The following is a 14,396-nucleotide window of genomic DNA, read 5'->3' on the forward strand; positions in this document are numbered from 1 at the left end:
GAGAGAGAGAGAGAGAGAGAGAGAGAGAGAGAGAGAGAGAGAGAGAGAGAGAGAGAGAGAGAGAGAGTTGATCTCTTTAATCTTTCGGACAACAACAAAATTTGTTTGTTTTTTGTCTTCCAAAGATGTATTCCCTTTACTACACATTTTAAAACACTATGAACACACAAACAGTATCTTTCCTGAGAGAGAGAGAGAGGCTGAACTAAGTATCTATCTATCTGTCTATCAATTTCTCACATTCTACCCTTTGGAGAGAGAGACAGAGAGAGAGACAGAGAGTAGAGTAACACCTTACAATATCAAAAGATTGAAATCCATGAGCTTCTGAGGGCAACAGTCATCCCCTCCAGCCAATATGTCAAACTGTCGAGTAAGTTGACATTTACCCTTCCCCCTCCGTTCTCAAGTCAGCATAAAAAGACTGGGAATCAATATTTGTTTGTTAAATGTTATATTACATATTATTACTATTGCTATTATTATTATTATTTGACATTATTATTATTATTGATATTTGAAAGTTAGTACATTAGGTAAATCATTAATTTATCATACTAAAGAAACATACATACATATTACATGTCAGAAAAATTCTCATCTAAATGAGAGAGAGAGAGAGAGAGAGAGAGAGAGAGAGAGAGAGAGAGAGAGAGAGAGAGAGAGAGAGAGAAAATCATTATTGTTATTCAGTGTTATTATTTAATCTTATTATTAAACTCAACATTATTATTTGAAAATTAGTACGTACCGTAAATTATCATTTCATCATAAAATGTACCCTCTGAAAATGGTTATATTATAATCCTGAAACACTTATATATCATTTTAATATGATGTCAACAGTACTTTAATATAATTTTAATATTTCAATAGTATCAATTCCGAGCATCTATCTTCGCTTTAATGAGGTCGGGTCCATCCTTAATGGAGGAAAGAAACCCAGTTTCTCTCTCTCTCTTTGAGTTATGTATTATTCAATCTTTGAGTATTATGATTATTATTTATTATTATTATTATTATTATTATTGTTAATCTTAATAGTATCTGAAAATTAGTAAATAATTTTTTTATCATAAAAGAGTGTATTTAGTCAAGAAAATAACACGAAAATACACTAACTAGTGAATATTTCTCAACGAAAAAGTCTGCAAATCCCCCGAATTTTTCACAAATAATTTATAGATACGTTCCGCAGAAAATCCCACGAACTGGTAAGTCTGCGAATCGTGAGAACGCAAATACGGGGGTTTACTTATCCCTATTCTGACTTGAGCCGAGTGTTGCTCTTCGCCACCTTTGCTGTGGACGAGTTTGCCGGGGGAAACTTGGGGCCTCCTCTAGCTCAGTAGAGCAGTTCCCCTTGGAGCGAGAGGAGTCTCCCTCTACTAATCATCTTTGCTTTTTTCTTCAGGCTGACAGTGAGCATCGTGAGGTGCAGCAGTAGATGGCTGGATATCTCACTATTGTTTATCTTAGCCTTGAGGAGTTCCCTTTGACATTCATACAGTGGTTACTTCTTGCTGTGCCTCCTGCCTGCCTCAGCTGCCCTGATTGCTCCTGTCATTGCTGATGTCATTCCTGTAGCTCCTGCCGGTCGGGCTGCTCCCATAGGTTCTCCTGCCTCGGCTGTTCTGGTCATTCCTGTTGCTACTCCTGGTGTTCCTGTCCTGGGCTGCTTCTGTTGTGTTCCTGCCTAAGCTGCGCTGGAGGTTTCTGTTTCCTGACCACCATCCTGTAGAAGGTGTTGGAGAGGAGATTAAGGAAGAAGCCCTGTGGGAGGTAGCCATTGTCTTCTTCAGCTTTATGTTCGACTTCGTCGTCTGCTGCCTCTTCCCTTCTTCTTCTGAGGCTTGAGGAGGTCCCAGATAGGTCCCTTTCGGCTGAAGAAGAGGAAGGCTGCTTCTTTCCCACTAAGTAGTCCTTCAGTGGGACTTCCAAGGGCTGCCTCCTTCTGAGGAGGCAGTGGTATCTCTTGTCGGCTCTTCCCAACCTTCGGGCTCGGGAACCGATTCGCAAGCTCCTGTTGTTTTGAGCTTCGGGAGCCACAGGCAAGCAGACTTCGGTTTGCGCTCCCATTGCCAGTTCTAGGGGTTCTGCCTCTCAGACTGGTTCTGTGTCAGGTGCTCATTCTTGAGTTGCTCCGAGTGCTCGAGACTCTTGGGAATCTCGAGCACCCCGAACTGGTACCGGAAAGTCCTTTCACCGTCCCAGTTCAGGAGCAGGGCGAGAGAAAGGGCTGAGACATTCAGGTGTCTCGTCTCTTCTGCCAGGACTACACGAGCACTCGCGGAGCGCCTGCCAGTGCTTAGTCAAGTTCCCAACCTGGTGTCTTGATCCTGAGGGTTTTAGCGCTTGGAGAAGCCCCTTCAAAAGTCCTGCGGGGCTTCTAAGAGACTGTCCCTCTCCAGGGAGGCAGTGGTTCTCTCGTTGGCTCTTCCCACCCCTGGGACAGGAACCGATTCGCATTCTCCTCTGGGGTCTCGCGTTTTGGGGGCCTCAAGTGCTCGCCCTCTCGAGGCAGTGCTCTCGATTCCAGTTCTTAGAAGTCTGCATCTAAGATTGGTTCTGTGCCTGTCCTTCTCGGTTTTGTAGGAAGCTGAGAGGAGACCACTCCCGATGATTGTTCTCAGGAGATTTGGGAGCCTTGCTGGGCCCTCGAATTCCTTAGAATCTCGAGCACTCCGATTCCTTGGAATCACAAGCGGTCAGCTGGTGAGAGGCACAGGACGAGAGAAGGTGCCCAAACATTCAGGTGTTTCAGCACTTCCTGCCAGCTCTACTTTGATTGCTCAGTCAGGTCCCTTCCTCGTGTCTTGGACCTTAGGGTCCGAGCACTCAGGATAGCAGACACAGAATCCCCCTTTAAGCCTTCTTCTCGATGGGCTTTGGCCTCGAAGGAGATCGGAGCATATCAGGAGGAGAGCGCTAGTTCACGGCAGGCGAGTACTGCCCCGCCCAGCCCCCGAAGACCCGTCGGCGATCGGCTCGGCTCAGCTCGCTTGCCCTGCCTAGCCCCTGATCGCGTCTGTGTGATTCAGCTTGCTCGCCCCAAACACCGCCCTGTCCAGATCACGTTCGCATGATTGGCTCCGCTCACTAGATTCATCTCAGCCGACTCAGATCAGCCGAATCCAGTGCTTAGCTCTGTTCGGATTGAACTTTCCGCTCTCCCCAGGACAGCGCTTTGCCATGGCATAAGTACTCTTCTCCCCCCGTGCTGCTGTCATCACCTCCGGTTGATGACTACCCACAGTTTACCTCTCTTGCTGGTTTTTCTAGCAAGACAGGTAGGTGTGCTCTTTCTCCTTACCTGTTCTCTAAACTCTCTCGGTTATTCTGGGAGGTGCGAGGGGGACAGAGAGAACTCTGATGAATTTGTCTCTCTTTGGAGCTCAGCTACAAGGATTTACATCTCGGGATCGGTCCTCGGATCATCTCGTCGCACACCCAGGTAGTCAAGGCGGGTTTCTTGCGGTCTGTTGAGGTTCTTCAAGAGAGAAGATCAGGAGTATCGTGCCCGGGAAGGCCTCGAGGGTCTTCTTCGAGATGCGAACACCCACAATTTTCATTTCAGAGATCTTCATGCCAAACGGCTGTCAGCACAATGACCTCGGGGACAGGACCACGGCACCCCTGTGAATAATCTTCACTGCCCAAAGCCCTTGCAGTTACAGGAGGGACCAGGGGTTTTGATTGGGCCGCCACAGCCGTTGCTTGCGAGGGTAACCAGATGAATACCTTTTCTTCGGACAAGGAGTTCATTCAGGTCAAGACACCAATCAAGCTCCCTTCCCCTCCTTTGCCTCGACAGAAGCGATTCTTCTTGCCCCAGAGGGGTCTTATGCCGACTGCAGGTTGTCCTGACTCTGCTTTGCCTGGACTTGGTTCTCTCACTGCTTCTCCTTGCCACGAAGGGTATTCCCTTTCACAACAAGACAGTGAGCCTGGAGGACATCGCTTGGTGTCCCTCCAAGCAGTCTCCTGATGAGATCTGTGATCTTCACTTTTTCTAAGACTTTGCCTCCTTGGATGTGATCATTCCTGGAGAGGACTCTGCCTTCTGGAGACTGTTCTACTCTGGGGGTGGGTCTTCCTACCCAGTGCCAGACAGCAACCTGTGGGAAATTCTGGTGCTAAGAAGAGGGATGTTGTCCTCATTCAGATCTCCAGTTCTGTAAGTCCCAAGTCGACTCCACCCTTAGGAACGGACCTTTACTCAGTTCTGCCTCTCTCTTTCAAAGAGTTGGTAGATACCATGGTAGTCAAGAAACATCCCAGGGCAACTGCCTTTTTGCCAGGCAATGGCCGGGACCCTTGGGTCTTCATAACCACTTGGCCTGACCTTAGGGTCAGGCCAGCCCTTCCTTGGCCCCTAAGAAGTCTTGGGCTTCAAAGGGCAATCGCAGAAACATCCAGCCTTCTTCTTCTTCTTCTCTTCTGAGAAAGTGTGCATACTTGTGTCTCTTTCAACCCTCCTTCCAATCAAGAGAAGGGCAGAAAGAAGAAGAGGAAGGAAGAACGCTCGCCAGGAGTTCTCCTATTGTTGATGTCGAGTCTCTGGACTTGAGAAGAACATAGCCAAGACCTGGTAGTGGATATCCTTCAGGAGAAGTATCGGCTTCCTACGGGTCTCAGCCATCTTTCATCAAACTTCCATTTCGTCTCCTCTCCCGTGTTCCCAATTCAGGAGCAGCCAACGTAGTTAGAGCTAGTCGTCTTTGGTCTCCTGTCATCGTTGCAGAAGCTTCCCCTCGGAGCAGCTTCGGCTTCGTTCTCTTCAGTGGAGAATGAATGAGGTCTGCTTCCAGTCCTTAATCCTTTTCTCTCTCGAGGGATGAGGAAGGATTTAGGCTGGTGCTTGATTGAAAGGAACCTCTGAATATGCTTTGCGATTGTCCTTGTGACATGCTTCTGTTCTCAGATGCATCAACCAAGGGACAGGCGCACACCTGTAAAACTGTTGTCTTCAAGGTGCATGATCAAGACAATATGTACTGTAAAACTGTTGTCTTCAAGGTGTACGATTGAGACAATATGTACTGTAAAACTGTTGTCTTCAAGGTGTACGAACGAGACAATATGTACCTTCAACATCTTGGAACTCAAGGCAGCCTTTCTGGCCTGAGAATTTCAGGATCGGTTTTAAGCAACAAGACCACAGTAGTGGCATATGTCAACAAACAAGTGTGTCTCATTTCCCTCTGTTGCTTCGGCTGGCATTGCAGGTGCTTGGGTGAATTGTAGTGCACTTGATAGATCTGTCAGCCAGATACATTTCTGGTTGGAAAAAACACTGGCAGACAAGCTCCCGCCTCTAAGTGATCTCTTCACTCAACACTTCACGGAGAGGTTGCTCAACCGGAGGGATTCCTATTATCTTTCTGTTTGCCTCCCGGCAAAACAGAAGTCTGTAGATCTTCTGCTCCTTTGCACCTGACCCACGGGCCGCTCCGGTGATGCATGCTGACTTTATGGGACAACCCTAACACCTTCATCGCCTTCGCTCAGTGTATGTCTGATTTGCAAGGTGTTCAGCAAGCACTGCTCACCCCAAATTTGAAGATGAATGCTGGAGGACTTTGCCTTTCACGCGACCTGATATAGCTCTACTTCTGCGGCACCGAGAAGAGTCCTCCCTGACCCAACCTTCTGTGTCAGCGACACATGAAGTGGTTCCTCAGGCAGCACAATCCATGTTTCTTCACAACTAGAGACTATCCAGCTTCCCTTGCAAGCATAGGCTTCTCGCTGAGCAGCAACGGAGATAGCTGAATATCTCTTTCAGTCCTCTGCAGCAGTGTTCCAGGGATTTCAGCCATCTTCCCAGCCTGCTTGGTGTTGTGTTGACGGGACCTGTTCTCTGGTCAGAGCCACTCTTCATCAGGTCAACTGTTTGTTTTTTTGTCAGTCTTCCTTGTCTTCCCAGCTGAGAGTTGCTTCTCTCCGATTCAGTTGTAAAAGACGAGGCCCACATTCAGCCTAGTCTTCCACCTGAAAGTAGCCTTTTTTTCTCCTCAGTCGAGATTTAGCTACTCACGAGAAACTTCATTCGGTCTCACCATCCCAGTTACTTCAGGTCCCTGAGTAGCGTGCGACTCTCATTTAGGGTTCCTGTCTTGTGCTTCGCATGCGCCCTTGTAAGAATTGCCAGACAAGGGATATGACTCTCAATACCATCTCTCGTCTCGCTCCGGCCTTGGCAAAGAGGATAGATGATCTTAATGGACCTTCTTTGATGTAGGTCTGTAAGGGATGGGGATCAATGCCTCGACTCCGTCTCGGATGTCATAGCGAACTCCGAATCCGTCGGCATCTCTTGCCAGGTTCGAGTCCTTCTTGATCCCCCCTCCTCCTCGGACCTTGTAGTTGATGACCCAGATCAATCGCTACTTTGTCCTGTTAGGATGCTGCGGTACTTTCTGAAAAGGCTCGACATCCCTAACCTGGATGTCGTTGACTTTTTCACTAGTGCTAACTCTCCAAAGGAAGAAGTGCCTAAGGACATGTCTTTCTTCTGGCTTCGTGAGGTGATTGGAAGGATATACTCTGCAGCTGGCGACAATGACACCTAAACAATCCACCCGAGGGCTCACGAAGTCAATGACTTGGTCCATCCCTCAAATTCTGAAAGATTCAGTTGGTCTGGAGGCAAGATGTGTTGCTCATCAGACCACATTTATGTCTTCTACCTTCGGTCTTTTGCCACAGGTCCTTGGAATGAATGAATGAATGATTTTGAGTTATCTGGCATCACACAATTAAAAGTTCAAAGAAAATTAATTCAATATTATATTTTTGGGAGAAGACCAGCACTGATAATTAATCGAAAAATCCTACTGGCATCATACACCACATCCTCTCCAAGGATCTTGGCAAGGATGAATCTGCCATCCCAACCAAAAGCCTCAGAGAGGTAATGACTTCTAACATCCCCAAGGCTGAGGCACTCAACCAACAAGTGCCTCACAGTCAAGGGGACCAGACAATCCTCACAGAAAGGTTGATTTCCCCTAGCCGTCAGAAAGCCGAGTGTTAGGCGTGCATGCCCAACCTTTTTTCCCTGGTCCTGTGGTGGCTGCTCAGCAGGTTGTGTTTTCTTACCCTGCTCCTTTGAGAGGGATTACGAGAGTGACTGGCCTCTCCTCCTCCTGCTTCCTCGTCCTCCTACTTCTCTTCCTTTAGGCTGAAAATAGGATTCGAACCAACACTTGCTGGAACTGGCGTCTGATGGGCTAAGTCTACACATCGAGCACCCGTTCTATTTTTCTTTCTAGAATCGTAGAAGCAATCCCGCTCCTTCCTCTAGCAAGGGGCGGAAGGAGAGTCTGGCAATAAGATAAACCCTTATTCGAGTCTTTGCCTCACTGCCTTCGACTCTTAAGATTCTTCCCAGCCTTTTTTCCTATGAGTTATGATTCCTCACCACTCATTTCCAAAAGGTCCAGATGTCTGACATTTGATCGCGGAGTTCTTATACTCCAATCAACATGCCAGAGGCATGCTACTCCTCCTCCTCCTCGCTCTTTCAACCAGGAGTAGCCCAGGTGTGGTGAACTCCAGTCAGTTCAGAGAGACTCACTCAGATTCCTCCCTCCGACCAGTGAGTCTTCCTAATGTAATGGACCGATGGTTTGTATATCGTGTGTGAACAAATCACAATTTTTAAAAGTAAATTGCATTTTTCCTAACTATACAAACCTGAGGTCCTTTACATTACATTTTTATGCCCGCCTCATGCCGCCCCTCAACCTGAAACCTGGGCTGAAAGGCAAACTGGAATATTTACATCCGGGCAGGCGGGTATTCCCACCTACCGGACGGCAGTTACTGCCCAACCGCCTTGTTCAAGAGTTTAACGGCTGTTTCCCGCTTCGCTGAACGTACTTCCAAATATAAAGGACCTCAGGTTTGTATAGTTAGGAAAATTATAATTTACTTTTAAAAGTGTGATTTTTATAAGTCATCATAAGTATAATATTTTGTTTTTAAGTCATCACAAGTACCTGTGAGCCATTTTAAGAATATATAAGTGCTTACTTATCTGCCAAACTTACTTTCTCACAGGTGTGTTTTCTTAACATATCATTATCATCATCACCTCTAATGCTGTGTGACACAAAGAGCCTCTCTGAAATTCCATCATCTCTCCCAAACCTCCATTTAGTCTCCAGCCACCTCCCATAACTCCTGTAGGGGGTAATGCTGTCAGTGCACCTTGTGCGGTACACTGTAGGCATTACTAATGTTTTTAGCAGCGTCCCTTCTTCTTCTTCTTTTAATGTGCTTTTTTCCCATTTTTTTTGTATGAGGTAAACACAAATCCTTCTTTTTTGAAGGACTTTGATTTGGCTTTGGGGTAGATCGTAGTCTCGATCGGCTGCCCTGCCTGACATCGCCTAGACCCCGGTAGTGCATGTACATGTATCGTACCAATCCCCAGCTCCCTTTCTCCCAGCAGCGAGGAGAGTTGAGCGGTTAGGTCGACAGTTCGGAACGTGTGAGGTGTCCGTTATGTTTTTAGGAGATGTTGGAGTGGCTTTGTTTGTGTGTGCATTAGTCTGTAACACCCATTTGCTTTTATGCAAACCTATCCGTTGATTACATACAAAATCCCGGGGTGTCTACACGGATAGCAAAGTGTCCGCCTCTCTGATTTGAACCCGTGCCACAGACCTCTATGAAGTCCAAAGCTTCTTAGCAGCGTCCCTTCCTTGGCCCCTATCTGCTGTGAACCCTTCCGTTCCTTTAAGCGCTCAATGACCTCCTCATAGGTAAATACTTGTCGTATTCACAGTTCATGAAATTTACACAGTCTGCAGTTGCTTTGCAAGTCTCCAGTGCAACACAGTGTTGGACTTTCTTACATAAACAACAATCTGGATCAGTAAAACTCCACCCAGTCCTTAAAGGCAATCTCCATTGCACCTTATAAATTTATCATAGTTCTCGTTTGAGTATGTCTGGGTCGGCCAATAACTCTGGTGATGCAGAAGCCCAAAGCTGATGCTATTACATGCTATTCTCCCAAGGGTTGTGCAAAGGACATGTCCAGACCATCTCCATCTCCCTTACGTCGTTATCTCGTCTGACGTGTGGGACTTTCGTCATCTTCATCATGGTATCGTTTCTCACTATCCTGCCGTCCGACTCTTAATATTCTCCCTGAAGCTTCATTCTCAAAACGACAAACTCTGATAGACAATAGTCTCATTGTCGTTCCATTATTTGTGTCCATGTGGCAGTGCAGATCGTAATAGACCTATGTATACTCTTTTGTACACAGTTTCAACCTCACATCATTCCAGATACTGTATTTTGGCACAGGTGCTGACGTTATGAATGAAATAATAAAAGTTAAGTATATCTTAGTTTAACCAGACCACTGAGCTGATCAACAGCTCTCCTAGGGCTGGCCCGAAGGATTAGATTTATTTTACATGGCTAAGAACCAACTGGTTACCTAGCAACGGGACCTACAGCTTACTGTGGGATCCGAACCACATTATGACGAGAAATGAATTTCTATCACCAGAAATAAATTCCTCCAATTCTTCATTAGCCGGTAAGAGAGTCGAACGCTGGACCAACAGTGTGCTAGGTGACAGCTCTACCCACCCCTCCAACGAAGAACTATGAGATAATAAATTATGTTTAATGTTTGTTTATGTTTTTGCAGATTCAACATTTCTTTTATGTGGCAATGACCCTTAGGGTTACAATTATTCAAGTTAATCTTATACCCTGTGGTTATATGGGTCCATGCTTGGGCATGTCCTTTGCACTACCCCAGCAGGACTCCTGTGGGCACCAGAAGAGTTGGAAGACACAGGCCTACTTGGATGAGAACTACGAATAGAAAAGCTACGGATGAGGGGAGATTTGTGGAAGATAACGCACAGGAAAGAGGAAGGATACTAGTGGCTTAACTTAGCAGAGGCCCTTTGCGTCACACAGCATGAGAGGCGATGATGATGAATTTGACGGTTGGTAGTTTGTGTCGAATGAATTCATCATTTCGTCATAAGTTTCAGTCAATTCACGGCAGGATTTGGTGGAATTTGTAACAAATCGAAACAGACTGAAGTTGCCGAGATGCATTTTTTGCAAAGTATACGAGATCTAAGAGGAATTAAAAGGATGAGAAATGCTGAAATACGTAGAAGTTTCATTGTTTTTAAATGGTTCAGTCATGTGGAGAGAATGGAGGACAATAGGCTGATGACAGGAAAGTATGCATGAATCAGAAATGTCAGGTGGATGGAGGAGAGGAAGACTTCGAAAGTACAATACTGGACAGACGTAGTGAAAGAGGTTTGGGAAGGAAGGGCCTTAATATCTAGCAAGTAGGAGAATGCACTGAAGCCAGAGGTGAGTGGCACAGTGTATGTAGGGTACTCACTGAGCTGTTGATATGCATACTGTGTGCCTGACTCTTGCGTTGTTTTATGTCTATGTAGCCACCCCCTGTTAGGGGGAAATGGCTTTTAATATTTATTGAAAAATAAAATTCAAAGGAACAGCTACTTCAAAGAATTCTTTTTCAGTCTTCAAAATTATTTTAAGGTATTTTTTCCGTTAAGAATGAACTCCCATAAAGTAAACTCCCCGTATTCGTGGGGGATGCGTACCGCAACCCCCCGCGAATAGCTAAAATCCGCGAATACTTAAAACCCGTCTAAAAACACTTAGAATTGCCTATTTTGATAGTTTAAACACAAGAAAAACCCTCTAAAAACGCATATACCTGAGTATTTTAATAGTTTTATCACAAAAAGTGCATTTAGTCATGAAAATGATATGAAAATACAGTAATTAGTGAACATTTCTCAGTGAAAAATACATAAATGGTAATTTTCAAATGAATAGTGGGCAGATACATTCTGGTTAGGCAGTAACTACCTCAGGTAGCGAGGATACCCGCCTGCTGAATGTAAACATTCCAGGTTGCCTTTGACAGGCCCTGGAAGGGAGTGGCATGAGTGGGCATAATTGTAAAGGACACCGGGTTTTGTATAGTTAGGAAAAATACAATTTACTTTAAAAATTGTTATTTGTTCCGACACAATATACAAACCCTCGGTCCTTTACCATTAGGAGACTCACTGATTGGAGGGAGGAATCTGAGAAAGTCTCTCTGAACTGACTGGAGTTCACCACCTTGTCTTCCCTTCCTGGTCATTGAGCGAGGAAGGGAAAAACTACCTGACAAAGGTCAGGTTGTAAGCGCAGGATCAGTTGTAGACTTCTGGGTCCTTTGCATGAAGAGGAAAGCGTCAGTTCATGCAAAGTGATGAGGAAGAATTTGACGTCCGGATGACAATGAGCCAAATACAAGCATTGGGTTGTCTCATAGTCATGGTCTCCTTCCTCCCCGCACAGAGGAAGGAGTGGGGTTGCTCTATTAACCTACTTGGAAATAGAGCAGGAGCTCCTGTTATGCGCTTATCTGCCTCGATGCTTGGTCCAGCTTATGCCCGGCATTTCCGCTCTCCCTGCCGTGGGAAGAGAGCCAGGATGGGAGGAGAAAGAAGAGAGGCCCAGTCCTCAGCCTCCATTCTCCCCATCACAGCCGTACAGCATAGGCGGGTGCAATCCTGTCCGATTAAGGGAGCTGGACCAGCTACACAACTTGAGCAGCCACCACAGGACCCAGGAAAAGTGTCCAGGACTTGTGTGCAACATCCCAGAGAGGTAGAAGAGGTGAAGGTAGTCTGTTGGGACCCACACCCGCCTTCAGCTCCTGTGGGTGCCCGACATATTCTTCGAATCACGAGGATGGACAAGCCGATCGACTTTGTGGCTCTCGGGTGAAGAGTGCCGATCTCGTTGTCATCAGCTGCCAAATTACCTCCTTGATGCGCTTCACGAAGTCAGGAGGAAATGTGTATGAACATCTTCCTTGGGAGAGACGGTACTGGCGAAAACGTTGACGACATCAGGTTAGAAGATAGCCGAACCTTTGAATGCTACCAGCTAATGGTTAGTCTGCCAGATAGTCGGATCCGTGACAAAATCCAGTCAGGGCTCAGCAGAAATTCGATGCCAATGGATTTGCGGAGTCCACCTGAAGCATCCGAGAAGGATGATCCCCACCCTGTTCTTTATCTTCTCGCCAAGGCCAGGGTAGCATGAGAGATGGACCTAGAGGGCATATCTCTATCCGACGACTCGTGAGGCGGTGCAGAGCACGGACAGGAACCTAAGCGAGAGCGCATGCCCACCAGAAACATTCCCGCAGGACAGCATGACTGAAGAAGCTTCTCGTCGTAGCTAACTCTCGACTAAGGAGGCAGCTACTTCAGATAAAAGACTAGGTCGCAGGGCCTACATTCTTCAAAACTGAAAGGAAGCGGCCCTCGGCGGAGAAGGCGAGGAAGTCAGACTTGACAAGCGACTCTGACCCGAGAAGAAGTTCCGACAATGACACCACCAGCGAAGACGGATCCAGTCCCTGGGACAGTGTTGCAGAGGACTTCAAGGGATATCCAGCTATATCCGTTGCCGCTCAGCGAGAAAGCCTGTGCTTGCAAGGAAAGCTGGAAAGTCTCCCAGTCCTGAACCCACAGGGATGTACTGCCTCAAGAACCGCTTCTTGTGTAGCTGCACAGGAGGATGGGTCAAGCGGAATTCTTCTGGTACCTCGGTAATCAGTTAGGAAGGAGGAAGTCTTTAAGTATTTGTCTGTAACTCGGGGTGAAACAGTGTTTGTGAACCCTGGCCTTGCTTTGGACAAATACGGAGGAAAAAAACGTTGATATCGAGTTTTCGCAAAGACAGCATGCCTCAACAGAGCGGCCCCTGGTCTGGTATGAGGGAGCGAGAAAACACTACTGACTGTGTGCAGGAGGCAACAGAAGGGCGGTAGGGATTTCTCAAGTCAGCAGTCTCTGTATAGTCTTAGTGAAAAAGAGTGAGCTGCATGTTCTGTCCCGGTCACTCAAACCCCAGGCCAGGCTTGCTTTACCAATACATCCCCTGGGGATGCATCACAGTTAATTGGTATCGGAGTGTGCAATGAGCAACACTCGAGGTACCTTCAAATGTCGAGGATAAAGCACGAGCGATTGCTCCTGTTTATTAGGCAAAGTCACTGTTGTGGTTTTATTGTTCAATGAAACCAGTGAGTGCCATAAAACCCATCCTGGATTCGGGTGACCAAGGCTGCCTGAGCCCAGGGGCGGTGTGAGGAAGGTACCTAATCATCTCGGTCGCACAAATTCAAGACAAGGTCTTTACCAGTGTGCGCCTATTCCTCAACCTGAATCTGTGAGTAGACACAAGATTTGGGGGGAAATATGAAGAGAGCATATTCGGAAGGTTCCTATAATCAAGCATTAGCCTAACTCTTTCCTCATACCTCGAAGAGGAAAGAATGGGCAAAGGAAGCAGACTTCCATTTTTTCCACCATGGGAAGCTTCTGCAAGATGACAGGAACCGAGACAATTAGCTCTGTAGGCTGGCATTTCCCGGTCGGAACGCAGGAGAGGCGATGGAAAAAGTGCCGAGACCTAAAATAGATACTTCTCCTGAAGGAATCCATTCCCAGGTCTCGGCAATGTTGCTACCAGCTCAGAGACTCGATACATCATTTTGTCAGAGGCATCAGCAGTTGCAATCTTCTTCTGAAGCCTAGGACTTCTTAGCTAGGGTTGAGGTGGGCTGGCTTGAACCCAAGGTCGAGTTGAAATGATAAGACCAAGTGCTTGGCCATTGTCCAAAGAGACAAGGCAGTGCCCTAGTGGGGAACCTTGATTACCAGGGTATCTGGCAAATCTCTGAAAGAAAGGCAGAACCAAAGTAAGGTTAGTTCCCAAAGTCGGCCAACTCGGGACTTGAAACTGGAGATCGGGTGGGACAAAGTCCTTCTTCTTAGCACCAGAATTGCCCAAAAAACTGTGGTCTTAAAGACCCTCCGAGGCAAGAAGAATTCATATTCTGCCGGGCAGGGGGTCGGAAGTTTGGTGTTTTCGACCTGAATTAACTCCATCGAAGAAAAGAGATCCATCGAATTAGAGAACGTTTCTCGGGAAGACAGGACTGCGGCGGTCCCTGACATTTCGGCCCTCAGAAACTGCAAGGGTTGCAAGTGATGAAGGTTATTCATTAGAGCAGCGGTCATCCCAGGGATCCTCGCGCCGACGAATCAGCGCAGTTCCCCGAGAACACGGGGGCGATCGTACTTGAAGAGGAAGACCCTCGCTGTTCCGATGCGTGAAACCCCTGTACTTCTCCCCTTGGAGGGAGACCTTGACAGATCCCATGAAACCCTTCTCAGCTACCTGGTTATAATACAAGAGAATCGGGGACCCGATGCAAAGCACGCCAGGCAGCCGAACTCCGAAGAAAATTTCGTCGAGACTCTCTCTGTCGTCTACGCTCCTCCGGAACAACC

This window comes from Macrobrachium rosenbergii, chromosome 55 (assembly GCF_040412425.1).
Source record: "Macrobrachium rosenbergii isolate ZJJX-2024 chromosome 55, ASM4041242v1, whole genome shotgun sequence".
NCBI lineage: Eukaryota > Metazoa > Arthropoda > Malacostraca > Decapoda > Palaemonidae > Macrobrachium > Macrobrachium rosenbergii.